Below are 25,139 nucleotides of genomic sequence, written 5' to 3' on the forward strand. Positions count from 1 at the left end.
CAAGTAAATCGAGCTTGCCAGGAGTCGAACCTGGAATCTCCTGATCCGTAGTCAGGCGCGTTATCCATTGCGCCACAAACCCATGTTATACGACGAACAATACTAATTGAAATGTCTTTACTAGTGAAGTCATGTTTTAAGCCTTTAAACAAACCCCATGTTACACGACGAACAATACTAATTGAAACAACTACTTGTTTTGAACAGAAAGTGATCAGGTTTGAATCATGTCTTTACTAGTGAAGTCATGTTTTAAGCCTTTAACAAGAATTGAATTTATTATTACTGTTCATAAGCCTTTAACAAGATCTTCATACGATGAATTGTTGATAGGGAGGTAATACAGCCCGGTTAGCTCAGACGGTAGAGCGCGGGACTTTTAATCCTGAGGTCGAGGGTTCAAGTCCCTCATCGGGCGTGAAACGTGGGATGTGTACTAGATATGTGGTGGTGTTCGATACGGGATAATTATTCTGTAATTCAATGGTGCAGATAAACTGAGATAATCTGGCTTTAGATGAAAAACGTTAAGGAATAAAATGTCGACGAGGTGACCGAGCGGTTAAGGTGATGGACTGCTAATCCATTGTGCATTGCACGCATGGGTTCGAATCCCATCCTCGTCGAAAGGAGTAGTTAGGGATATTGGCAACTGTAACGCACTCCAATTGCTATGCAGTGATCAGAGGTTCATAGCATTTCAATGTAGAAACTTAGTCTTCAAGCCACGGTAGGAAATTTATCAAGGTTCTATGGTGTAATGGTTAGCACTTCAGACTCTGACTCTGACAATCTGAGTTCAAATCTCAGTAGGACCTATTTTACTAGATAGCGAGATCGTTGCAAGAAAGGCCAGTCAAGACTTTTTCCCACAGTGCAACCCTCTCTTTTATAGTTTATGCACTGCGTTGCTGATGGATTAGGGTACTTGATTATGGTGAGTTATTGTACAACAGTACGTTATTACGCCAGGCTGTCGGAGGGTGCTGTACATGTTCGTTGCAAATCGTTATTTCTTCAAGTCACCGCCATTGCCACTTCAAAGTATGTCTGTTTGCATCCATCCCCAAATACATCCGAGGGACACTATATCTTGCAAACAGCCTACAATTAGCAAACAACACTTTCGTAGTGGCGAGCACAACCCCATCGACGTAAAAACCATAATCGACGTAAACACCACAACCCTTTCTATCCTTTTCAAAACGAAGCACTTAGTCTTCAAGCCACGGTAGGAAATTTATCAAGGTTCTATGGTGTAATGGTTAGCACTTCAGACTCTGACTCTGACAATCTGAGTTCAAATCTCAGTAGGACCTATTTTACTAGATAGCGAGATCGTTGCAAGAAAGGCCAGTCAAGACTTTTTCCCACAGTGCAACCCTCTCTTTTAGAGTTTATGCACTGCGTTGCTGATGGATTAGGATACTTGATTATGGTGAGTTATTGTACAACAGTACGTTATTACGCCAGGCTGTCGAAGGGTGCTATACATGTTCGTTGCAAATCGTTATTTCTTCAAGTCACCGCCATTGCCACTTCAAAGTATGTCTGTTTGCATCCATCCCCAAATACATCCGAGGGACACTATATCTTGCAAACGGCCTACAATTAGCAAACAACACTTTCGTAGTGGCGAGCACAACCCCATCGACGTAAAAACCATAATCGACGTAAACACCACAACCCTTTCTATCCTTTTCAAAACGAAGCAAAGTTTAGTATTTTGCTTTTTCTAAAGTTTGACTTGAATTTTTTCAAGAGGAAAAATGAAACAAATGCCCCGAGTGAGGTTCGAACTCACGACCTCGAGATTATGAGACTCGAGCGCTGCCTACTGCGCTATCGAGGCGGCCATCGTCCTTGAACGCTATAACAAAGTGGTGCCAACTGTCTTCCTTGAAACGCAAGTAAATCGAGCTTGCCAGGAGTCGAACCTGGAATCTCCTGATCCGTAGTCAGGCGCGTTATCCATTGCGCCACAAACCCATGTTATACGACGAACAATACTAATTGAAACAATTTAACTACTTGTTTTGAACAGAAAGTGATCAGGTTTGAATCATGTCTTTACTAGTGAAGTCATGTTTTAAGCCTTTAAACAAACCCCATGTTACACGACGAACAATACTAATTGTAAGAAACAACTACTTGTTTTGGACAGAAAGTGATCAGGTTTGAATCATGTCTTTACTAGTGAAGTCATGTTTTAAGCCTTTAACAAGAATGGAATTTATTATTACTGTTCATACGATATTCACTTAATTGTTGATAGGGAGGTAATACAGCCCGGTTAGCTCAGACGGTAGAGCGCGGGACTTTTAATCCTGAGGTCGATGGTTCAAGTCCCTCATCGGGCGTGAAACGTGGGATGTGTACAACATATGTGGTGGTGTTCAATACAGGATAATTATCCCTGAGGTATATTTATATACGAAGGTCCTTAACAATATAGGGTGTGGGGTATAGGGGGTAGGGTAGTAGTAGCTAGTAGTGAAATTCAGAGGGTTTAATGTCCATTTAGTGTTCCTTTATACGTTTCTTCCCTGAATGACCAATCGTCACCAAATTTTGTACATAATTCTGTCAAAATTTGATACATGGCGTAACGGGGTTTTCATTTGTTTTCATTACTGTTTTAAAAATTTAATTTGCGTACTTGTTACCTAGCTGGTTGCCGAATCCTAGGCAGTGAATTCGCTTTTTTTGCGTAACCTTCCAACTGTCAGTGCATGCTCAGCAGTGTAAACAAAAACAAAAAAAAAGTTTGGATCTTCCCTAGCAAGACAAGTTTTCTGCTACGGGAGTGGAGAGTATTTATTATTTGATTTTGTTTTTATGTTCGATTTCGATTTCGTCTTTATTCTTCTTTTTACTTTGTATTTTCCCATTATTACTTTTTTAAATCTTTTGTTTTATTATCACCTCTTTTTGTTTACTGTTTTTTGTCTTGATTTTAATAAATTTTTTGATCAAGTAAAATTTTCTATTCCTCCTTTTTTTAACAGTTAGTCATCAACCAAGAAGTTGAGGAACATTTAAAAATGTTTGATTATACTCATTTTGAAGCTCTGGGTCATCTCTCTCTTCTTCCCTTGTCCTCTTCACAGTCATCAAGATCTTCTGGTGGTCGTGAAGAGTTACCACCGATCTTCCACTTCCATTTACCTCCGAAAGCTTTTTAAGTGTAATTTTTCAAAAATTACAAATTTATTTTTCGAGATCGAGATTCGAACCCTAAACAACACGAGTGGCAGCCCGAGTTGATAACTATTAGACCAACACTGACATTTTTATATAAGGGAATGCTTGGCCCGGTTGGTGAGTACACCAAATAATGTAACAAAAGTCGAAGTAAAGCAATGGTAATATCGCTAGTGACGCTACCATCGGTATCGATTTCGGAACCGGTCGTAAAACACTTAGGTTATATGCCTTAATTATAAAGATTTTTTCAGCGGTGGTTTAATCTAACTGCTAAGAGCACATCCATTTCTTTGTAGTTAATATGTAACTAATAATTTTTCTAATTCCATGTTACTGTAGTAATAAATATTGCTATAACTTAATCTAAACATGAAGTGCGACGTGGGGTGGCGGGGCGAATCCTCCGCCATTCATAATTCGCACCACTCATAATATTACAGATTATTTTTCAATTAGTTATAAAGAATCAATTATGGAAGATAATAAAGGGAAACAGAATTTTCCAAACGTTATAGTATGTATTAATCTACTATAACCTTGATTTTCTGTCTCTTTAACGTTTAAAACAATTACCGAAGGACGTTACCGAAGGAATCTTGTTCTGTAATTAAATATTGCAGATAAACTGAGATAATCTGGATTTAGATGAAAAACGTTAAGGAACAATATGTTGACGAGGTGACCGAGCGGTTAAGGTGATGGACTGCTAATCCATTGTGCATTGCACGCATGGGTTCGAATCCCATCCTCGTCGAAAGGAGTAGTTAGGGATATTGGCAACTGTAACGCACTCCAATTGCTATGCAGTGATCAGAGGTTCATAGCATTTCAATGTAGAAACTTAGTCTTCAAGCCACGGTAGGAAATTTATCAAGGTTCTATGGTGTAATGGTTAGCACTTCAGACTTTGACTCTGACAATCTGAGTTCAAATCTCAGTAGGACCTATTTTACTAGATAGCGAGATCGTTGCAAGAAAGGCCAGTCAAGACTTTTTCCCACAGTGCAACCCTCCCTTTTAGAGTTTATGCACTGCGTTGCTGACGGATTAGGGTACTTGATTATGGTGAGTTATTGTGCAACAGTACGTTATTACGCCAGGCTGTCGGAGGGTGCTGTACAGTACCCACCAAACTATTAGGTACACCCCCCTATTTTCAGTGCATTCTTATGGCACTACGTGTCCTAGATAAAATGCAATAACTCTTGAACCGCTTGGGCTAGATTTTTTTCCCTTTGGCCCTGAGTAGATCTAATGATGATCTACATTTTTTCTACACATGAAGTTGTCGTAGGATTAACCCCCACGGCGCTACGGTATCGTTCAGTTTATTAGGTACACCCGTTTTCCCCCATATGCGCCGTGTTAAATACGGCGTTTTCAAAAATTTATAAAAAATACTAAAAGTAAAGCTAAAATTTTTTTCTTTGTGCCAAAAGAAGCACAATTCTTCACTCTATACGAATATAAAGAATGATTTACACTAAAATTAACTCAGAGAACCCTTCCCTATACCTCAAAGTTTTCCACTTCAAAATTTGTCGAAATTTCTAATGCCTATGGGGGCGACAGTGCAAGTGTGTAGTAAAAAGTAAAAATTTTGAAGTGGAAAACTTTAGGGTATAGGGAAGGGTTCTCTGAGTTGATTTTATTGTAAAACATTCTTTATTTATTGCGCTATCGAGGCGGCCATCGTCCTTGAACGCTTTAACAAAGTGGTACCAACTGTCTTCCTTGAAACGCAAGTAAATCGAGCTTGCCAGGAGTCGAACCTGGAATCTCCTGATCCGTGGTCAGGCGCGTTATCCATTGCGCCACAAAACCACGTTATACGACGAACAATACTAATTTTAAGAAACCACTACTTGTTTTGAACAGAAAGTGATCAGGTTTGAATCATGTCTTTACTAGTGAAGTCATGTTTTAAGCCTTTAACAAGAATTTAATTTATTATTACTGTTCATACGATCTTCACTGAATTGTTGATAGGTAGGTAATACAGCCCGGTTAGCTCAGACGGTAGAGCGTGGGACTTTTAATCCTGAGGTCGAGGGTTCAAGTCCCTCATCGGGCGTGAAACGTGGGATGTGTACTAGATATGTGGTGGTGTTCGATACGGGATAATTATTCTGTAATTCAATGGTGCAGATAAACTGAGATAATCTGGCTTTAGATGAAAAACAATAAGGAATAAAATGTCGACGAGGTGACCGAGCGGTAAAGGGGAAGGACTGCTAATCCATTGTGTATAGCACGCATGGGTTCGAATCCCATCCTCGTCGAAAGGAGTAGTTAGGGATATTGGCAACTGTAACGCACTCCAATTACTATGCAGTGTTCAGAGGTTCATAGCATTTCAATGTAGAAACTTAGTCTTCAAGCCACGGTAGGAAATTTATCAAGGTTCTATGGTGTAATGGTTAGCACTTCAGACTCTGACTCTGACAATCTGAGTTCAAATCTCAGTAGGACCTATTTTACTAGATAGCGAGATCGTTGCAAGAAAGGCCAGTCAAGACTTTTTCCCACAGTGCAACCCTCTCTTTTAGAGTTTATGCACTGCGTTGCTGATGGATTAGGATACTTGATTATGGTGAGTTATTGTACAACAGTACGTTATTACGCCAGGCTGTCGAAGGGTGCTATACATGTTCGTTGCAAATCGTTATTTCTTCAAGTCACCGCCATTGCCACTTCAAAGTATGTCTGTTTGCATCCATCCCCAAATACATCCGAGGGACACTATATCTTGCAAACGGCCTACAATTAGCAAACAACACTTTCGTAGTGGCGAGCACAACCCCATCGACGTAAAAACCATAATCGACGTAAACACCACAACCCTTTCTATCCTTTTCAAAACGAAGCAAAGTTTAGTATTTTGCTTTTTCTAAAGTTTGACTTGAATTTTTTCAAGAGGAAAAATGAAACAAATGCCCCGAGTGAGGTTCGAACTCACGACCTCGAGATTATGAGACTCGAGCGCTGCCTACTGCGCTATCGAGGCGGCCATCGTCCTTGAACGCTATAACAAAGTGGTGCCAACTGTCTTCCTTGAAACGCAAGTAAATCGAGCTTGCCAGGAGTCGAACCTGGAATCTCCTGATCCGTAGTCAGGCGCGTTATCCATTGCGCCACAAACCCATGTTATACGACGAACAATACTAATTGAAACAATTTAACTACTTGTTTTGAACAGAAAGTGATCAGGTTTGAATCATGTCTTTACTAGTGAAGTCATGTTTTAAGCCTTTAAACAAACCCCATGTTACACGACGAACAATACTAATTGTAAGAAACAACTACTTGTTTTGGACAGAAAGTGATCAGGTTTGAATCATGTCTTTACTAGTGAAGTCATGTTTTAAGCCTTTAACAAGAATGGAATTTATTATTACTGTTCATACGATATTCACTTAATTGTTGATAGGGAGGTAATACAGCCCGGTTAGCTCAGACGGTAGAGCGCGGGACTTTTAATCCTGAGGTCGATGGTTCAAGTCCCTCATCGGGCGTGAAACGTGGGATGTGTACAACATATGTGGTGGTGTTCAATACAGGATAATTATCCCTGAGGTATATTTATATACGAAGGTCCTTAACAATATAGGGTGTGGGGTATAGGGGGTAGGGTAGTAGTAGCTAGTAGTGAAATTCAGAGGGTTTAATGTCCATTTAGTGTTCCTTTATACGTTTCTTCCCTGAATGACCAATCGTCACCAAATTTTGTACATAATTCTGTCAAAATTTGATACATGGCGTAACGGGGTTTTCATTTGTTTTCATTACTGTTTTAAAAATTTAATTTGCGTACTTGTTACCTAGCTGGTTGCCGAATCCTAGGCAGTGAATTCGCTTTTTTTGCGTAACCTTCCAACTGTCAGTGCATGCTCAGCAGTGTAAACAAAAACAAAAAAAAAGTTTGGATCTTCCCTAGCAAGACAAGTTTTCTGCTACGGGAGTGGAGAGTATTTATTATTTGATTTTGTTTTTATGTTCGATTTCGATTTCGTCTTTATTCTTCTTTTTACTTTGTATTTTCCCATTATTACTTTTTTAAATCTTTTGTTTTATTATCACCTCTTTTTGTTTACTGTTTTTTGTCTTGATTTTAATAAATTTTTTGATCAAGTAAAATTTTCTATTCCTCCTTTTTTTAACAGTTAGTCATCAACCAAGAAGTTGAGGAACATTTAAAAATGTTTGATTATACTCATTTTGAAGCTCTGGGTCATCTCTCTCTTCTTCCCTTGTCCTCTTCACAGTCATCAAGATCTTCTGGTGGTCGTGAAGAGTTACCACCGATCTTCCACTTCCATTTACCTCCGAAAGCTTTTTAAGTGTAATTTTTCAAAAATTACAAATTTATTTTTCGAGATCGAGATTCGAACCCTAAACAACACGAGTGGCAGCCCGAGTTGATAACTATTAGACCAACACTGACATTTTTATATAAGGGAATGCTTGGCCCGGTTGGTGAGTACACCAAATAATGTAACAAAAGTCGAAGTAAAGCAATGGTAATATCGCTAGTGACGCTACCATCGGTATCGATTTCGGAACCGGTCGTAAAACACTTAGGTTATATGCCTTAATTATAAAGATTTTTTCAGCGGTGGTTTAATCTAACTGCTAAGAGCACATCCATTTCTTTGTAGTTAATATGTAACTAATAATTTTTCTAATTCCATGTTACTATAGTAATAAATATTGCTATAACTTAATCTAAACATGAAGTGCGACGTGGGGTGGCGGGGCGAATCCTCCGCCATTCATAATTCGCACCACTCATAATATTACAGATTATTTTTCAATTAGTTATAAAGAATCAATTATGGAAGATAATAAAGGGAAACAGAATTTTCCAAACGTTATAGTATGTATTAATCTACTATAACCTTGATTTTCTGTCTCTTTAACGTTTAAAACAATTACCGAAGGACGTTACCGAAGGAATCTTGTTCTGTAATTAAATATTGCAGATAAACTGAGATAATCTGGATTTAGATGAAAAACGTTAAGGAACAATATGTTGACGAGGTGACCGAGCGGTTAAGGTGATGGACTGCTAATCCATTGTGCATTGCACGCATGGGTTCGAATCCCATCCTCGTCGAAAGGAGTAGTTAGGGATATTGGCAACTGTAACGCACTCCAATTGCTATGCAGTGATCAGAGGTTCATAGCATTTCAATGTAGAAACTTAGTCTTCAAGCCACGGTAGGAAATTTATCAAGGTTCTATGGTGTAATGGTTAGCACTTCAGACTCTGACTCTGACAATCTGAGTTCAAATCTCAGTAGGACCTATTTTACTAGATAGCGAGATCGTTGCAAGAAAGGCCAGTCAAGACTTTTTCCCACAGTGCAACCCTCCCTTTTAGAGTTTATGCACTGCGTTGCTGACGGATTAGGGTACTTGATTATGGTGAGTTATTGTGCAACAGTACGTTATTACGCCAGGCTGTCGGAGGGTGCTGTACAGTACCCACCAAACTATTAGGTACACCCCCCTATTTTCAGTGCATTCTTATGGCACTACGTGTCCTAGATAAAATGCAATAACTCTTGAACCGCTTGGGCTAGATTTTTTTCCCTTTGGCCCTGAGTAGATCTAATGATGATCTACATTTTTTCTACACATGAAGTTGTCGTAGGATTAACCCCCACGGCGCTACGGTATCGTTCAGTTTATTAGGTACACCCGTTTTCCCCCATATGCGCCGTGTTAAATACGGCGTTTTCAAAAATTTATAAAAAATACTAAAAGTAAAGCTAAAATTTTTTTCTTTGTGCCAAAAGAAGCACAATTCTTCACTCTATACGAATATAAAGAATGATTTACACTAAAATTAACTCAGAGAACCCTTCCCTATACCTCAAAGTTTTCCACTTCAAAATTTGTCGAAATTTCTAATGCCTATGGGGGCGACAGTGCAAGTGTGTAGTAAAAAGTAAAAATTTTGAAGTGGAAAACTTTAGGGTATAGGGAAGGGTTCTCTGAGTTGATTTTATTGTAAAACATTCTTTATTTACTGCGCTATCGAGGCGGCCATCGTCCTTGAACGCTTTAACAAAGTGGTACCAACTGTCTTCCTTGAAACGCAAGTAAATCGAGCTTGCCAGGAGTCGAACCTGGAATCTCCTGATCCGTGGTCAGGCGCGTTATCCATTGCGCCACAAAACCACGTTATACGACGAACAATACTCATTTTAAGAAACCACTACTTGTTTTGAACAGAAAGTGATCAGGTTTGAATCATGTCTTTACTAGTGAAGTCATGTTTTAAGCCTTTAACAAGAATTTAATTTATTATTACTGTTCATACGATCTTCACTGAATTGTTGATAGGTAGGTAATACAGCCCGGTTAGCTCAGACGGTAGAGCGTGGGACTTTTAATCCTGAGGTCGAGGGTTCAAGTCCCTCATCGGGCGTGAAACGTGGGATGTGTACTAGATATGTGGTGGTGTTCGATACGGGATAATTATTCTGTAATTCAATGGTGCAGATAAACTGAGATAATCTGGCTTTAGATGAAAAACAATAAGGAATAAAATGTCGACGAGGTGACCGAGCGGTAAAGGGGAAGGACTGCTAATCCATTGTGCATAGCACGCATGGGTTCGAATCCCATCCTCGTCGAAAGGAGTAGTTAGGGATATTGGCAACTGTAACGCACTCCAATTACTATGCAGTGTTCAGAGGTTCATAGCATTTCAATGTAGAAACTTAGTCTTCAAGCCACGGTAGGAAATTTATCAAGGTTCTATGGTGTAATGGTTAGCACTTCAGACTCTGACTCTGACAATCTGAGTTCAAATCTCAGTAGGACCTATTTTACTAGATAGCGAGATCGTTGCAAGAAAGGCCAGTCAAGACTTTTTCCCACAGTGCAACCCTCTCTTTTAGAGTTTATGCACTGCGTTGCTGATGGATTAGGATACTTGATTATGGTGAGTTATTGTACAACAGTACGTTATTACGCCAGGCTGTCGAAGGGTGCTATACATGTTCGTTGCAAATCGTTATTTCTTCAAGTCACCGCCATTGCCACTTCAAAGTATGTCTGTTTGCATCCATCCCCAAATACATCCGAGGGACACTATATCTTGCAAACGGCCTACAATTAGCAAACAACACTTTCGTAGTGGCGAGCACAACCCCATCGACGTAAAAACCATAATCGACGTAAACACCACAACCCTTTCTATCCTTTTCAAAACGAAGCAAAGTTTAGTATTTTGCTTTTTCTAAAGTTTGACTTGAATTTTTTCAAGAGGTAAAATGAAACAAATGCCCCGAGTGAGGTTCGAACTCACGACCTCGAGAATATGAGACTCGAGCGCTGCCTACTGCGCTATCGAGGCGGCCATCGTCCTTGAACGCTATAACAAAGTGGTGCCAACTGTCTTCCTTGAAACGCAAGTAAATCGAGCTTGCCAGGAGTCGAACCTGGAATCTCCTGATCCGTAGTCAGGCGCGTTATCCATTGCGCCACAAACCCATGTTATACGACGAACAATACTAATTGAAACAATTTAACTACTTGTTTTGAACAGAAAGTGATCAGGTTTGAATCATGTCTTTACTAGTGAAGTCATGTTTTAAGCCTTTAAACAAACCCCATGTTACACGACGAACAATACTAATTGTAAGAAACAACTACTTGTTTTGGACAGAAAGTGATCAGGTTTGAATCATGTCTTTACTAGTGAAGTCATGTTTTAAGCCTTTAACAAGAATGGAATTTATTATTACTGTTCATACGATATTCACTTAATTGTTGATAGGGAGGTAATACAGCCCGGTTAGCTCAGACGGTAGAGCGCGGGACTTTTAATCCTGAGGTCGATGGTTCAAGTCCCTCATCGGGCGTGAAACGTGGGATGTGTACAACATATGTGGTGGTGTTCAATACAGGATAATTATTCTGTAATTAAATATTGCAGATAAACTGAGATAATCTGGATTTAGATGAAAAACGTTAAGGAACAATATGTTGACGAGGTGACCGAGCGGTTAAGGTGATGGACTGCTAATCCATTGTGCATTGCACGCATGGGTTCGAATCCCATCCTCGTCGAAAGGAGTAGTTAGGGATATTGGCAACTGTAACGCACTCCAATTGCTATGCAGTGATCAGAGGTTCATAGCATTTCAATGTAGAAACTTAGTCTTCAAGCCACGGTAGGAAATTTATCAAGGTTCTATGGTGTAATGGTTAGCACTTCAGACTCTGACTCTGACAATCTGAGTTCAAATCTCAGTAGGACCTATTTTACTAGATAGCGAGATCGTTGCAAGAAAGGCCAGTCAAGACTTTTTCCCACAGTGCAACCCTCTCTTTTAGAGTTTATGCACTGCGTTGCTGACGGATTAGGGTACTTGATTATGGTGAGTTATTGTGCAACAGTACGTTATTACGCCAGGCTGTCGGAGGGTGCTGTACAGTACCCACCAAACTATTAGGTACACCCCCCTATTTTCAGTGCATTCTTATGGCACTACGTGTCCTAGATAAAATGCAATAACTCTTGAACCGCTTGGGCTAGATTTTTTTCCCTTTGGCCCTGAGTAGATCTAATGATGATCTACATTTTTTCTACACATGAAGTTGTCGTAGGATTAACCCCCACGGCGCTACGGTATCGTTCAGTTTATTAGGTACACCCGTTTTCCCCCATATGCGCCGTGTTAAATACGGCGTTTTCAAAAATTTATAAAAAATACTAAAAGTAAAGCTAAAATTTTTTTCTTTGTGCCAAAAGAAGCACAATTCTTCACTCTATACGAATATAAAGAATGATTTACACTAAAATCAACTCAGAGAACCCTTCCCTATACCTCAAAGTTTTCCACTTCAAAATTTGTCGAAATTTCTAATGCCTATGGGGGCGACAGTGCAAGTGTGTAGTAAAAAGTAAAAATTTTGAAGTGGAAAACTTTAGGGTATAGGGAAGGGTTCTCTGAGTTGATTTTATTGTAAAACCACGATATATAATAGACAGGTAGAGCTACGGGCTTAAGCCAGCCGGCCCAAAAAACGTCCCAGTTTGCGAAGTTGCCAGATCGCGAAATCCTAATGTCTCGCTTCTCAGCGGAGGGCGATGCTCTGCAGGGCCTTATGGGACTGAAACGGTTTTTGTTGGATATCAAATCCACAAAAGGCGTGTTAACTTGTAGCCCCTCAAAAAAATGATCTTTCTGCCAATGCGGTTCTTTCAAGGCAGTAAGATGATTTTTCCGACATGTCACATTTACGTTATGATTTTTCAAAAAAATTACTTTGGGGGGAACCAATAGCGATTAGCCTGCCCTCACGTGACGTCTGTGTTACACGACTCGTTGAGTTGGGCAAGGTTGGGCAGTCGTGTGTGTTAAGAGCGTCTCAAAAGTTGGCTAAACAGCAGTTCGACCTTTTTTAGAGTTTATTTTGATGTACAATTAAGACTAGCAACGTGGCAGCCTTGAGTTTTAGCAGACTACGAAGTCTCGGCTGTGAGCTGTCAGAAACAGTGACAAAACAGTGTCGACTGTCGAGTCCAGATTTGTAATGCGATCAAATTCGGACTTTTCTCATATATTTTGGATTTGGTTTACATTGTAACTATTCAACATTTTTATAATAAGTTGAATAATGTCTTTTTTTAATCAGTTATCAATTGTTTATTTTTTAGACACCCAATATAATAGAAAATGACCAAAACTTGTTTTGTTTTGTCATTGTCATATTTGAATTGCTATTGCACACCCCAAACCAACCATAACATGTGGGTAAATAGGTTCTACCTTTTCAATGGCATGATTGGATTTAACAACTAGTATGTCATGTACTTTAGGGTGAAATTGAACCACTGGGGGAGAAATCATCTTTATGGAATATTGCTAAATAAGTTAGGTACAATAATAAAAATGATTATATCAGCAAATGATGCATCAAACATAAAATTAATTTTTACCATTGAAAGTGCCTCTTCAATTTCATCTCTAAGAATTTCTTTGCTTGTAGTTACAGTGTTTACTCGAATGATTGTGAAGTGTGAAGCAGTCTTTAAATGTTTCACTAACATTTCTTTTAAAATGGGTTTTTCATGTTCATTCTTCAATTCAGACATACACAATATAAATTCCATGCTAATTAACAGATTTATAAAAATTCCAGAAAATCAAAAATGTTCATTATTAACTAATTGGATTTCGAGAATGATAAACAATACTAAAATATGGTTAATAATTCATGTAACATGGATACCCATTTACTCATGTTGTGTTTGGGCTAAATGAATTTATACACCTACACATTTTTTTAACACACCCGGGAGATATAATATTATACGTGAATCTCAAGGGAGAAAAAGAAATCCTTGTTGCTTATGAACCCCTAGGATGTCCGACCTTCAGGCCCTAATGTTTGTCAGAACTATGACAAACGACAATGACAATATGAAATGACTTTCTTCTGGTACTGTGTCTTCGATAGTTGGAATTGTTAAATGTAGACCAAAACCAGCTTCAGCAGCATTTGGAATTCTTTGCTTTCTTTTTCGGGTATTACAAAGAACTTCTGGGTGGGTATCAATTTTCTCAAGAGCTGCAATCGAGAAAAAGTTAGACAAAAAAATTTTTGAACTTTAATTTTTATCACCTTTTGGTGTTTTAGGTAAGGCACCAGATTTAAGTCTCCACACCTTCAGTAGAACAGCTTGATTAGGTTTGATACATTTCTTAGTTGAAAACTTTATGATGTCTGTCTCGTGAAAATGGTTTGCACGAAAGAAAATATCACCTTTAATCTTTGGAGGTTTCTTCCTACTGACATCTAGCCACTTTTTTAATTGAATTTTATTAGAAGGGGCTTTAAAAAGAGAAATTTTTGTTTGGTCAGTTTTATAACCGGACTTGCAACCCAAACAAAACAACTTTTGGTCATTTCCAATTATATTGGGTGTCTAACAAACAAATAATTGATAACCGATTAAAAAAAGACATTATTCAACTTATTATAAAAATGTTGAATAGTTACAATGTAAACCAAGTCCAAAATATATGAGAAAAGTCCGAATTTGATCGCATTACAAATCTGGACTCGACAGTCGACACTGTTTTGTCACTGTTTCTGACAGCTCACAGCCGAGACTTCGTAGTCTGCTAAAACTCAAGGCTGCCACGTTGCTAGTCTTAATTGTACATCAAAATAAACTCTAAAAAAGGTCGAACTGCTGTTTAGCCAACTTTTGAGACGCTCTTAACACACACGACTGCCCAACCTTGCCCAACTCAACGAGTCGTGTAACACAGACGTCACGTGAGGGCAGGCTAATCGCTATTGGTTCCCCCCAAAGTAATTTTTTTGAAAAATCATAACGTAAATGTGACATGTCGGAAAAATCATCTTACTGCCTTGAAAGAACCGCATTGGCAGAAAGATCATTTTTTTGAGGGGCTACAAGTTAACACGCCTTTTGTGGATTTGATATCCAACAAAAACCGTTTCAGTCCCATAAGGCCCTGCAGAGCATCGCCCTCCGCTGAGAAGCGAGACATTAGGATTTCGCGATCTGGCAACTCCGCAAACTGGGACGCTTTTTGGGCCGTTTTTTAGCCGTATCTCCCCATTGCCGAAGCTCTACCTGTCTATTATATATCGTGGTAAAACATTCTTTATTTTCTGCGCTATCGAGGCGGCCATCGTCCTTGAACGCTTTAACAAAGTGGTACCAACTGTCTTCCTTGAAACGCAAGTAAATCGAGCTTGCCAGGAGTCGAACCTCGAACCTGGAATCTCCTGATCCGCAGTCAGGCGCGTTATCCATTGCGCCACAAAACCATGTTATACGACGAACAATACTAATTGTAAGAAACCACTACTTGTTTTGAACAGAAAGTGATCAGGTTTGAATCATGTCTTTACTAGTGAAGTCATGTTTTAAGCCTTTAAACAAACCCCGTGTTACACGACGAACAATACTAATTGTAAGAAACAACTACTTGTTTTGGACAGAAAGTGATCAGGTTTGAATCATGTCTTTACTAGTGAAGTCATGTTTTAAGCCTTTAACAAGAATGGAATTTATTATTTCTATTCATACGATATTCACTTAATTGTTGATAGGGAGGTATTACAGCCCGGTTAGCTCAGACGGTAGAGCGCGGGACTTTTAATCCTGAGGTCGAGGGTTCAAGTCCCTTATCGGGGGTGAAACGTGGGATGTGTACAAGATATGTGGTGGTGTTCGATACAGGATAATTATTCTGTAATTAAATATTGCAGATAAACTGAGATAATCTGGATTTAGATGAAAAACGTTAAGGAACAATATGTTGACGAGGTGACCGAGCGGTTAAGGTGATGGACTGCTAATCCATTGTGCATTACACGCATGGGTTGGAATCCCATCATCGTCGAAAGGAGTAGTTAGGGATATTGGCAACTGTAAAGCACTTCAATTGCTATGCAGTGATCTGAGGTTCATAGCATTTCAATGTAGAAACTTAGTCTTCAAGCCACGGTAGGAAATTTATCAAGGTTCTATGGTGTAATGGTTAGCACTTCAGACTCTGACTCTGACAATCTGAGTTCAAATCTCAGTAGGACCTATTTTACTAGATAGCGAGATCGTTGCAAGAAAGGCCAGTCAAGACTTTTTCCCACAGTGCAACCCTCTCTTTTAGAGTTTATGCACTGCGTTGCTGACGGATTAGGGTACTTGATTATGGTGAGTTATTGTACAACAGTACGTTATTACGCCAGGCTGTCGGAGGGTGCTGTACATGTTCGTTGCAAATCGTTATTTCTTCAAGTCACCGCCATTGCCACTTCAAAGTATGTCTGTTTGCATCCATCCCCAAATACATCCGAGGGACACTATATCTTGCAAACAGCCTACAATTAGCAAACAACACTTTCGTAGTGGCGAGCACAACCCCATCGACGTAAAAACCATAATCGACGTAATCACCACAACCCTTTCTATCCTTTTCAAAACGAAGCACAGTTTAGTATTTTGCTTTTTCTAAAGTTTGACTTGAATTTTTTCAAGAGGTAAAATTAAACAAATGCCCCGAATGAGGTTCGAACTCACGACCTCGAGATTATGAGACTCGCGCGCTGCCTACTGCGCTATCGAGGCGGCCATCGTCCTTGAACGCTATAACAAAGTGGTACCAACTGTCTTCCTTGAAACGCAAGTCAATCGAGCTTGCCAGGAGTCGAACCTGGAATCTCCTGATCCGTAGTCAGGCGCGTTATCCATTGCGCCACATACCTATGTTATACGACGAACAATACTAATTGAAAAAAACAACTACTTGTTTTGAACAGAAAGTGATCAGGTTTGAATCATGTCTTTACTAGTGAAGTCATGTTTTAAGCCTTTAAATAAACCCCATGTTACACGACCAACAATACTAATTGTAAGAAACAACTACTTGTTTTGGACAGAAAGTGATCAGGTTTGAATCATGTCTTTACTAGTGAAGTCATGTTTTAAGCCTTTAACAAGAATTGAATTTATTATTACTGTTCATACGATCTTCACTGAATTGTTGATAGGGAGGTAATACAGCCCGGTTAGCTCAGACGGTAGAGCGCGGGACTTTTAATCCTGAGGTCGAGGGTTCAAGTCCCTCATCGGGCGTGAAACGTGAGATGTGTACAAGATATGTGGTGGTGTTCGATACGGTATAATTATTCTGTAATTCAATGGTGCAGATAAACTGAGATAATCTGGCTTTAGATGAAAAACGTTAAGGAATAATATGTCGACGAGGTGACCGAGCGGTTAAGGTGATGGACTGAACTGAGATAATCTGGATTTAGATGAAAAACGTTAAGGAACAATATGTTGACGAGGTGACCGAGCGGTTAAGGTGATGGACTGCTAATCCATTGTGCATTGCACGCATGGGTTCGAATCCCATCCTCGTCGAAAGGAGTAGTTAGGGATATTGGCAACTGTAACGCACTCCAATTGCTATGCAGTGATCAGAGGTTCATAGCATTTCAATGTAGAAACTTAGTCTTCAAGCCACGGTAGGAAATTTATCAAGGTTCTATGGTGTAATGGTTAGCACTTCAGACTTTGACTCTGACAATCTGAGTTCAAATCTCAGTAGGACCTATTTTACTAGATAGCGAGATCGTTGCAAGAAAGGCCAGTCAAGACTTTTTCCCACAGTGCAACCCTCCCTTTTAGAGTTTATGCACTGCGTTGCTGACGGATTAGGGTACTTGATTATGGTGAGTTATTGTGCAACAGTACGTTATTACGCCAGGCTGTCGGAGGGTGCTGTACAGTACCCACCAAACTATTAGGTACACCCCCCTATTTTCAGTGCATTCTTATGGCACTACGTGTCCTAGATAAAATGCAATAACTCTTGAACCGCTTGGGCTAGATTTTTTTCCCTTTGGCCCTGAGTAGATCTAATGATGATCTACATTTTTTCTACACATGAAGTTGTCGTAGGATTAACCCCCACGGCGCTACGGTATCGTTCAGTTTATTAGGTACACCCGTTTTCCCCCATATGCGCCGTGTTAAATACGGCGTTTTCAAAAATTTATAAAAAATACTAAAAGTAAAGCTAAAATTTTTTTCTTTGTGCCAAAAGAAGCACAATTCTTCACTCTATACGAATATAAAGAATGATTTACACTAAAATTAACTCAGAGAACCCTTCCCTATACCTCAAAGTTTTCCACTTCAAAATTTGTCGAAATTTCTAATGCCTATGGGGGCGACAGTGCAAGTGTGTAGTAAAAAGTAAAAATTTTGAAGTGGAAAACTTTAGGGTATAGGGAAGGGTTCTCTGAGTTGATTTTATTGTAAAACATTCTTTATTTATTGCGCTATCGAGGCGGCCATCGTCCTTGAACGCTTTAACAAAGTGGTACCAACTGTCTTCCTTGAAACGCAAGTAAATCGAGCTTGCCAGGAGTCGAACCTGGAATCTCCTGATCCGTGGTCAGGCGCGTTATCCATTGCGCCACAAAACCACGTTATACGACGAACAATACTAATTTTAAGAAACCACTACTTGTTTTGAACAGAAAGTGATCAGGTTTGAATCATGTCTTTACTAGTGAAGTCATGTTTTAAGCCTTTAACAAGAATTTAATTTATTATTACTGTTCATACGATCTTCACTGAATTGTTGATAGGTAGGTAATACAGCCCGGTTAGCTCAGACGGTAGAGCGTGGGACTTTTAATCCTGAGGTCGAGGGTTCAAGTCCCTCATCGGGCGTGAAACGTGGGATGTGTACTAGATATGTGGTGGTGTTCGATACGGGATAATTATTCTGTAATTCAATGGTGCAGATAAACTGAGATAATCTGGCTTTAGATGAAAAACAATAAGGAATAAAATGTCGACGAGGTGACCGAGCGGTAAAGGGGAAGGACTGCTAATCCATTGTGTATAGCACGCATGGGTTCGAATCCCATCCTCGTCGAAAGGAGTAGTTAGGGATATTGGCAACTGTAACGCACTCCAATTACTATGCAGTGTTCAGAGGTTCATAGCATTTCAATGTAGAAACTTAGTCTTCAAGCCACGGTAGGAAATTTATCAAGGTTCTATGGTGTAATGGTTAGCACTTCAGACTCTGACTCTGACAATCTGAGTTCAAATCTCAGTAGGACCTATTTTACTAGATAGCGAGATCGTTGCAAGAAAGGCCAGTCAAGACTTTTTCCCACAGTGCAACCCTCTCTTTTAGAGTTTATGCACTGCGTTGCTGATGGATTAGGATACTTGATTATGGTGAGTTATTGTACAACAGTACGTTATTACGCCAGGCTGTCGAAGGGTGCTATACATGTTCGTTGCAAATCGTTATTTCTTCAAGTCACCGCCATTGCCACTTCAAAGTATGTCTGTTTGCATCCATCCCCAAATACATCCGAGGGACACTATATCTTGCAAACGGCCTACAATTAGCAAACAACACTTTCGTAGTGGCGAGCACAACCCCATCGACGTAAAAACCATAATCGACGTAAACACCACAACCCTTTCTATCCTTTTCAAAACGAAGCAAAGTTTAGTATTTTGCTTTTTCTAAAGTTTGACTTGAATTTTTTCAAGAGGAAAAATGAAACAAATGCCCCGAGTGAGGTTCGAACTCACGACCTCGAGATTATGAGACTCGAGCGCTGCCTACTGCGCTATCGAGGCGGCCATCGTCCTTGAACGCTATAACAAAGTGGTGCCAACTGTCTTCCTTGAAACGCAAGTAAATCGAGCTTGCCAGGAGTCGAACCTGGAATCTCCTGATCCGTAGTCAGGCGCGTTATCCATTGCGCCACAAACCCATGTTATACGACGAACAATACTAATTGAAACAATTTAACTACTTGTTTTGAACAGAAAGTGATCAGGTTTGAATCATGTCTTTACTAGTGAAGTCATGTTTTAAGCCTTTAAACAAACCCCATGTTACACGACGAACAATACTAATTGTAAGAAACAACTACTTGTTTTGGACAGAAAGTGATCAGGTTTGAATCATGTCTTTACTAGTGAAGTCATGTTTTAAGCCTTTAACAAGAATGGAATTTATTATTACTGTTCATACGATATTCACTTAATTGTTGATAGGGAGGTAATACAGCCCGGTTAGCTCAGACGGTAGAGCGCGGGACTTTTAATCCTGAGGTCGATGGTTCAAGTCCCTCATCGGGCGTGAAACGTGGGATGTGTACAACATATGTGGTGGTGTTCAATACAGGATAATTATCCCTGAGGTATATTTATATACGAAGGTCCTTAACAATATAGGGTGTGGGGTATAGGGGGTAGGGTAGTAGTAGCTAGTAGTGAAATTCAGAGGGTTTAATGTCCATTTAGTGTTCCTTTATACGTTTCTTCCCTGAATGACCAATCGTCACCAAATTTTGTACATAATTCTGTCAAAATTTGATACATGGCGTAACGGGGTTTTCATTTGTTTTCATTACTGTTTTAAAAATTTAATTTGCGTACTTGTTACCTAGCTGGTTGCCGAATCCTAGGCAGTGAATTCGCTTTTTTTGCGTAACCTTCCAACTGTCAGTGCATGCTCAGCAGTGTAAACAAAAACAAAAAAAAAGTTTGGATCTTCCCTAGCAAGACAAGTTTTCTGCTACGGGAGTGGAGAGTATTTATTATTTGATTTTGTTTTTATGTTCGATTTCGATTTCGTCTTTATTCTTCTTTTTACTTTGTATTTTCCCATTATTACTTTTTTAAATCTTTTGTTTTATTATCACCTCTTTTTGTTTACTGTTTTTTGTCTTGATTTTAATAAATTTTTTGATCAAGTAAAATTTTCTATTCCTCCTTTTTTTAACAGTTAGTCATCAACCAAGAAGTTGAGGAACATTTAAAAATGTTTGATTATACTCATTTTGAAGCTCTGGGTCATCTCTCTCTTCTTCCCTTGTCCTCTTCACAGTCATCAAGATCTTCTGGTGGTCGTGAAGAGTTACCACCGATCTTCCACTTCCATTTACCTCCGAAAGCTTTTTAAGTGTAATTTTTCAAAAATTACAAATTTATTTTTCGAGATCGAGATTCGAACCCTAAACAACACGAGTGGCAGCCCGAGTTGATAACTATTAGACCAACACTGACATTTTTATATAAGGGAATGCTTGGCCCGGTTGGTGAGTACACCAAATAATGTAACAAAAGTCGAAGTAAAGCAATGGTAATATCGCTAGTGACGCTACCATCGGTATCGATTTCGGAACCGGTCGTAAAACACTTAGGTTATATGCCTTAATTATAAAGATTTTTTCAGCGGTGGTTTAATCTAACTGCTAAGAGCACATCCATTTCTTTGTAGTTAATATGTAACTAATAATTTTTCTAATTCCATGTTACTATAGTAATAAATATTGCTATAACTTAATCTAAACATGAAGTGCGACGTGGGGTGGCGGGGCGAATCCTCCGCCATTCATAATTCGCACCACTCATAATATTACAGATTATTTTTCAATTAGTTATAAAGAATCAATTATGGAAGATAATAAAGGGAAACAGAATTTTCCAAACGTTATAGTATGTATTAATCTACTATAACCTTGATTTTCTGTCTCTTTAACGTTTAAAACAATTACCGAAGGACGTTACCGAAGGAATCTTGTTCTGTAATTAAATATTGCAGATAAACTGAGATAATCTGGATTTAGATGAAAAACGTTAAGGAACAATATGTTGACGAGGTGACCGAGCGGTTAAGGTGATGGACTGCTAATCCATTGTGCATTGCACGCATGGGTTCGAATCCCATCCTCGTCGAAAGGAGTAGTTAGGGATATTGGCAACTGTAACGCACTCCAATTGCTATGCAGTGATCAGAGGTTCATAGCATTTCAATGTAGAAACTTAGTCTTCAAGCCACGGTAGGAAATTTATCAAGGTTCTATGGTGTAATGGTTAGCACTTCAGACTCTGACTCTGACAATCTGAGTTCAAATCTCAGTAGGACCTATTTTACTAGATAGCGAGATCGTTGCAAGAAAGGCCAGTCAAGACTTTTTCCCACAGTGCAACCCTCCCTTTTAGAGTTTATGCACTGCGTTGCTGACGGATTAGGGTACTTGATTATGGTGAGTTATTGTGCAACAGTACGTTATTACGCCAGGCTGTCGGAGGGTGCTGTACAGTACCCACCAAACTATTAGGTACACCCCCCTATTTTCAGTGCATTCTTATGGCACTACGTGTCCTAGATAAAATGCAATAACTCTTGAACCGCTTGGGCTAGATTTTTTTCCCTTTGGCCCTGAGTAGATCTAATGATGATCTACATTTTTTCTACACATGAAGTTGTCGTAGGATTAACCCCCACGGCGCTACGGTATCGTTCAGTTTATTAGGTACACCCGTTTTCCCCCATATGCGCCGTGTTAAATACGGCGTTTTCAAAAATTTATAAAAAATACTAAAAGTAAAGCTAAAATTTTTTTCTTTGTGCCAAAAGAAGCACAATTCTTCACTCTATACGAATATAAAGAATGATTTACACTAAAATTAACTCAGAGAACCCTTCCCTATACCTCAAAGTTTTCCACTTCAAAATTTGTCGAAATTTCTAATGCCTATGGGGGCGACAGTGCAAGTGTGTAGTAAAAAGTAAAAATTTTGAAGTGGAAAACTTTAGGGTATAGGGAAGGGTTCTCTGAGTTGATTTTATTGTAAAACATTCTTTATTTACTGCGCTATCGAGGCGGCCATCGTCCTTGAACGCTTTAACAAAGTGGTACCAACTGTCTTCCTTGAAACGCAAGTAAATCGAGCTTGCCAGGAGTCGAACCTGGAATCTCCTGATCCGTGGTCAGGCGCGTTATCCATTGCGCCACAAAACCACGTTATACGACGAACAATACTCATTTTAAGAAACCACTACTTGTTTTGAACAGAAAGTGATCAGGTTTGAATCATGTCTTTACTAGTGAAGTCATGTTTTAAGCCTTTAACAAGAATTTAATTTATTATTACTGTTCATACGATCTTCACTGAATTGTTGATAGGTAGGTAATACAGCCCGGTTAGCTCAGACGGTAGAGCGTGGGACTTTTAATCCTGAGGTCGAGGGTTCAAGTCCCTCATCGGGCGTGAAACGTGGGATGTGTACTAGATATGTGGTGGTGTTCGATACGGGATAATTATTCTGTAATTCAATGGTGCAGATAAACTGAGATAATCTGGCTTTAGATGAAAAACAATAAGGAATAAAATGTCGACGAGGTGACCGAGCGGTAAAGGGGAAGGACTGCTAATCCATTGTGCATAGCACGCATGGGTTCGAATCCCATCCTCGTCGAAAGGAGTAGTTAGGGATATTGGCAACTGTAACGCACTCCAATTACTATGCAGTGTTCAGAGGTTCATAGCATTTCAATGTAGAAACTTAGTCTTCAAGCCACGGTAGGAAATTTATCAAGGTTCTATGGTGTAATGGTTAGCACTTCAGACTCTGACTCTGACAATCTGAGTTCAAATCTCAGTAGGACCTATTTTACTAGATAGCGAGATCGTTGCAAGAAAGGCCAGTCAAGACTTTTTCCCACAGTGCAACCCTCTCTTTTAGAGTTTATGCACTGCGTTGCTGATGGATTAGGATACTTGATTATGGTGAGTTATTGTACAACAGTACGTTATTACGCCAGGCTGTCGAAGGGTGCTATACATGTTCGTTGCAAATCGTTATTTCTTCAAGTCACCGCCATTGCCACTTCAAAGTATGTCTGTTTGCATCCATCCCCAAATACATCCGAGGGACACTATATCTTGCAAACGGCCTACAATTAGCAAACAACACTTTCGTAGTGGCGAGCACAACCCCATCGACGTAAAAACCATAATCGACGTAAACACCACAACCCTTTCTATCCTTTTCAAAACGAAGCAAAGTTTAGTATTTTGCTTTTTCTAAAGTTTGACTTGAATTTTTTCAAGAGGTAAAATGAAACAAATGCCCCGAGTGAGGTTCGAACTCACGACCTCGAGAATATGAGACTCGAGCGCTGCCTACTGCGCTATCGAGGCGGCCATCGTCCTTGAACGCTATAACAAAGTGGTGCCAACTGTCTTCCTTGAAACGCAAGTAAATCGAGCTTGCCAGGAGTCGAACCTGGAATCTCCTGATCCGTAGTCAGGCGCGTTATCCATTGCGCCACAAACCCATGTTATACGACGAACAATACTAATTGAAACAATTTAACTACTTGTTTTGAACAGAAAGTGATCAGGTTTGAATCATGTCTTTACTAGTGAAGTCATGTTTTAAGCCTTTAAACAAACCCCATGTTACACGACGAACAATACTAATTGTAAGAAACAACTACTTGTTTTGGACAGAAAGTGATCAGGTTTGAATCATGTCTTTACTAGTGAAGTCATGTTTTAAGCCTTTAACAAGAATGGAATTTATTATTACTGTTCATACGATATTCACTTAATTGTTGATAGGGAGGTAATACAGCCCGGTTAGCTCAGACGGTAGAGCGCGGGACTTTTAATCCTGAGGTCGATGGTTCAAGTCCCTCATCGGGCGTGAAACGTGGGATGTGTACAACATATGTGGTGGTGTTCAATACAGGATAATTATTCTGTAATTAAATATTGCAGATAAACTGAGATAATCTGGATTTAGATGAAAAACGTTAAGGAACAATATGTTGACGAGGTGACCGAGCGGTTAAGGTGATGGACTGCTAATCCATTGTGCATTGCACGCATGGGTTCGAATCCCATCCTCGTCGAAAGGAGTAGTTAGGGATATTGGCAACTGTAACGCACTCCAATTGCTATGCAGTGATCAGAGGTTCATAGCATTTCAATGTAGAAACTTAGTCTTCAAGCCACGGTAGGAAATTTATCAAGGTTCTATGGTGTAATGGTTAGCACTTCAGACTCTGACTCTGACAATCTGAGTTCAAATCTCAGTAGGACCTATTTTACTAGATAGCGAGATCGTTGCAAGAAAGGCCAGTCAAGACTTTTTCCCACAGTGCAACCCTCTCTTTTAGAGTTTATGCACTGCGTTGCTGACGGATTAGGGTACTTGATTATGGTGAGTTATTGTGCAACAGTACGTTATTACGCCAGGCTGTCGGAGGGTGCTGTACAGTACCCACCAAACTATTAGGTACACCCCCCTATTTTCAGTGCATTCTTATGGCACTACGTGTCCTAGATAAAATGCAATAACTCTTGAACCGCTTGGGCTAGATTTTTTTCCCTTTGGCCCTGAGTAGATCTAATGATGATCTACATTTTTTCTACACATGAAGTTGTCGTAGGATTAACCCCCACGGCGCTACGGTATCGTTCAGTTTATTAGGTACACCCGTTTTCCCCCATATGCGCCGTGTTAAATACGGCGTTTTCAAAAATTTATAAAAAATACTAAAAGTAAAGCTAAAATTTTTTT

General features: G+C 39.5%; 2 long non-coding RNA genes and 35 other non-coding genes across 37 annotated transcripts; 30 read left to right on the top strand and 7 right to left on the bottom strand.

Moving 5' to 3' along the window:
• Nucleotides 1–345: 345 nt before the first annotated feature.
• Trnak-uuu lies at nucleotides 346–418 on the top strand. Its single transcript has one exon. It is a non-coding gene; the product is annotated as a tRNA-Lys (tRNA).
• Nucleotides 419–544: 126 nt separating this feature from the next.
• Trnas-gcu lies at nucleotides 545–626 on the top strand. Its single transcript has one exon. It is a non-coding gene; the product is annotated as a tRNA-Ser (tRNA).
• Nucleotides 627–746: 120 nt separating this feature from the next.
• Trnaq-cug lies at nucleotides 747–818 on the top strand. The gene has a single exon. It is a non-coding gene; the product is annotated as a tRNA-Gln (tRNA).
• Nucleotides 819–1,247: 429 nt separating this feature from the next.
• On the top strand, nucleotides 1,248–1,319 carry Trnaq-cug. Its single transcript has one exon. It is a non-coding gene; the product is annotated as a tRNA-Gln (tRNA).
• A 460-nt stretch (nucleotides 1,320–1,779) lies between these two features.
• On the bottom strand, nucleotides 1,780–1,852 carry Trnam-cau. The gene has a single exon. It is a non-coding gene; the product is annotated as a tRNA-Met (tRNA).
• A 2,027-nt stretch (nucleotides 1,853–3,879) lies between these two features.
• Nucleotides 3,880–3,961, top strand: Trnas-gcu. Its single transcript has one exon. It is a non-coding gene; the product is annotated as a tRNA-Ser (tRNA).
• Nucleotides 3,962–4,081: 120 nt separating this feature from the next.
• Nucleotides 4,082–4,153, top strand: Trnaq-uug. Its single transcript has one exon. It is a non-coding gene; the product is annotated as a tRNA-Gln (tRNA).
• A 1,055-nt stretch (nucleotides 4,154–5,208) lies between these two features.
• On the top strand, nucleotides 5,209–5,281 carry Trnak-uuu. The gene has a single exon. It is a non-coding gene; the product is annotated as a tRNA-Lys (tRNA).
• A 328-nt stretch (nucleotides 5,282–5,609) lies between these two features.
• Trnaq-cug lies at nucleotides 5,610–5,681 on the top strand. Its single transcript has one exon. It is a non-coding gene; the product is annotated as a tRNA-Gln (tRNA).
• Nucleotides 5,682–6,141: 460 nt separating this feature from the next.
• Trnam-cau lies at nucleotides 6,142–6,214 on the bottom strand. Its single transcript has one exon. It is a non-coding gene; the product is annotated as a tRNA-Met (tRNA).
• A 2,027-nt stretch (nucleotides 6,215–8,241) lies between these two features.
• Trnas-gcu lies at nucleotides 8,242–8,323 on the top strand. The gene has a single exon. It is a non-coding gene; the product is annotated as a tRNA-Ser (tRNA).
• Nucleotides 8,324–8,443: 120 nt separating this feature from the next.
• Trnaq-cug lies at nucleotides 8,444–8,515 on the top strand. The gene has a single exon. It is a non-coding gene; the product is annotated as a tRNA-Gln (tRNA).
• A 1,055-nt stretch (nucleotides 8,516–9,570) lies between these two features.
• Nucleotides 9,571–9,643, top strand: Trnak-uuu. The gene has a single exon. It is a non-coding gene; the product is annotated as a tRNA-Lys (tRNA).
• Nucleotides 9,644–9,769: 126 nt separating this feature from the next.
• Trnas-gcu lies at nucleotides 9,770–9,851 on the top strand. Its single transcript has one exon. It is a non-coding gene; the product is annotated as a tRNA-Ser (tRNA).
• A 120-nt stretch (nucleotides 9,852–9,971) lies between these two features.
• Nucleotides 9,972–10,043, top strand: Trnaq-cug. Its single transcript has one exon. It is a non-coding gene; the product is annotated as a tRNA-Gln (tRNA).
• Nucleotides 10,044–10,503: 460 nt separating this feature from the next.
• Nucleotides 10,504–10,576, bottom strand: Trnam-cau. The gene has a single exon. It is a non-coding gene; the product is annotated as a tRNA-Met (tRNA).
• Nucleotides 10,577–11,210: 634 nt separating this feature from the next.
• Nucleotides 11,211–11,292, top strand: Trnas-gcu. The gene has a single exon. It is a non-coding gene; the product is annotated as a tRNA-Ser (tRNA).
• A 120-nt stretch (nucleotides 11,293–11,412) lies between these two features.
• Trnaq-cug lies at nucleotides 11,413–11,484 on the top strand. The gene has a single exon. It is a non-coding gene; the product is annotated as a tRNA-Gln (tRNA).
• Nucleotides 11,485–12,224: 740 nt separating this feature from the next.
• On the top strand, nucleotides 12,225–13,351 carry LOC124208857. Its single transcript, XR_006880661.1, has 2 exons — nucleotides 12,225–12,812; nucleotides 12,887–13,351. It is a non-coding gene; the product is annotated as an uncharacterized LOC124208857 (long non-coding RNA).
• LOC124208856 lies at nucleotides 12,868–14,857 on the bottom strand. The gene is made up of 5 exons (XR_006880660.1): nucleotides 14,233–14,857; nucleotides 13,996–14,158; nucleotides 13,855–13,897; nucleotides 13,169–13,800; nucleotides 12,868–13,094 (listed from the first exon to the last, which is right to left on the bottom strand). It is a non-coding gene; the product is annotated as an uncharacterized LOC124208856 (long non-coding RNA).
• A 675-nt stretch (nucleotides 14,858–15,532) lies between these two features.
• On the top strand, nucleotides 15,533–15,614 carry Trnas-gcu. Its single transcript has one exon. It is a non-coding gene; the product is annotated as a tRNA-Ser (tRNA).
• A 120-nt stretch (nucleotides 15,615–15,734) lies between these two features.
• Nucleotides 15,735–15,806, top strand: Trnaq-cug. Its single transcript has one exon. It is a non-coding gene; the product is annotated as a tRNA-Gln (tRNA).
• Nucleotides 15,807–16,266: 460 nt separating this feature from the next.
• Nucleotides 16,267–16,339, bottom strand: Trnam-cau. The gene has a single exon. It is a non-coding gene; the product is annotated as a tRNA-Met (tRNA).
• Nucleotides 16,340–16,773: 434 nt separating this feature from the next.
• On the top strand, nucleotides 16,774–16,846 carry Trnak-uuu. The gene has a single exon. It is a non-coding gene; the product is annotated as a tRNA-Lys (tRNA).
• Nucleotides 16,847–17,055: 209 nt separating this feature from the next.
• Trnas-gcu lies at nucleotides 17,056–17,137 on the top strand. The gene has a single exon. It is a non-coding gene; the product is annotated as a tRNA-Ser (tRNA).
• Nucleotides 17,138–17,257: 120 nt separating this feature from the next.
• On the top strand, nucleotides 17,258–17,329 carry Trnaq-uug. Its single transcript has one exon. It is a non-coding gene; the product is annotated as a tRNA-Gln (tRNA).
• Nucleotides 17,330–18,384: 1,055 nt separating this feature from the next.
• Trnak-uuu lies at nucleotides 18,385–18,457 on the top strand. Its single transcript has one exon. It is a non-coding gene; the product is annotated as a tRNA-Lys (tRNA).
• A 328-nt stretch (nucleotides 18,458–18,785) lies between these two features.
• On the top strand, nucleotides 18,786–18,857 carry Trnaq-cug. Its single transcript has one exon. It is a non-coding gene; the product is annotated as a tRNA-Gln (tRNA).
• A 460-nt stretch (nucleotides 18,858–19,317) lies between these two features.
• Trnam-cau lies at nucleotides 19,318–19,390 on the bottom strand. The gene has a single exon. It is a non-coding gene; the product is annotated as a tRNA-Met (tRNA).
• Nucleotides 19,391–21,417: 2,027 nt separating this feature from the next.
• Nucleotides 21,418–21,499, top strand: Trnas-gcu. The gene has a single exon. It is a non-coding gene; the product is annotated as a tRNA-Ser (tRNA).
• Nucleotides 21,500–21,619: 120 nt separating this feature from the next.
• On the top strand, nucleotides 21,620–21,691 carry Trnaq-cug. The gene has a single exon. It is a non-coding gene; the product is annotated as a tRNA-Gln (tRNA).
• Nucleotides 21,692–22,746: 1,055 nt separating this feature from the next.
• On the top strand, nucleotides 22,747–22,819 carry Trnak-uuu. The gene has a single exon. It is a non-coding gene; the product is annotated as a tRNA-Lys (tRNA).
• A 126-nt stretch (nucleotides 22,820–22,945) lies between these two features.
• On the top strand, nucleotides 22,946–23,027 carry Trnas-gcu. The gene has a single exon. It is a non-coding gene; the product is annotated as a tRNA-Ser (tRNA).
• Nucleotides 23,028–23,147: 120 nt separating this feature from the next.
• Trnaq-cug lies at nucleotides 23,148–23,219 on the top strand. The gene has a single exon. It is a non-coding gene; the product is annotated as a tRNA-Gln (tRNA).
• A 460-nt stretch (nucleotides 23,220–23,679) lies between these two features.
• On the bottom strand, nucleotides 23,680–23,752 carry Trnam-cau. Its single transcript has one exon. It is a non-coding gene; the product is annotated as a tRNA-Met (tRNA).
• A 634-nt stretch (nucleotides 23,753–24,386) lies between these two features.
• On the top strand, nucleotides 24,387–24,468 carry Trnas-gcu. Its single transcript has one exon. It is a non-coding gene; the product is annotated as a tRNA-Ser (tRNA).
• Nucleotides 24,469–24,588: 120 nt separating this feature from the next.
• On the top strand, nucleotides 24,589–24,660 carry Trnaq-cug. Its single transcript has one exon. It is a non-coding gene; the product is annotated as a tRNA-Gln (tRNA).
• The last annotated feature ends 479 nt before the right edge of the window (nucleotides 24,661–25,139 follow it).

Source organism: Daphnia pulex, chromosome 12 (assembly GCF_021134715.1).
Source record: "Daphnia pulex isolate KAP4 chromosome 12, ASM2113471v1".
Classification (NCBI taxonomy): Eukaryota; Metazoa; Arthropoda; class Branchiopoda; order Diplostraca; family Daphniidae; genus Daphnia; species Daphnia pulex.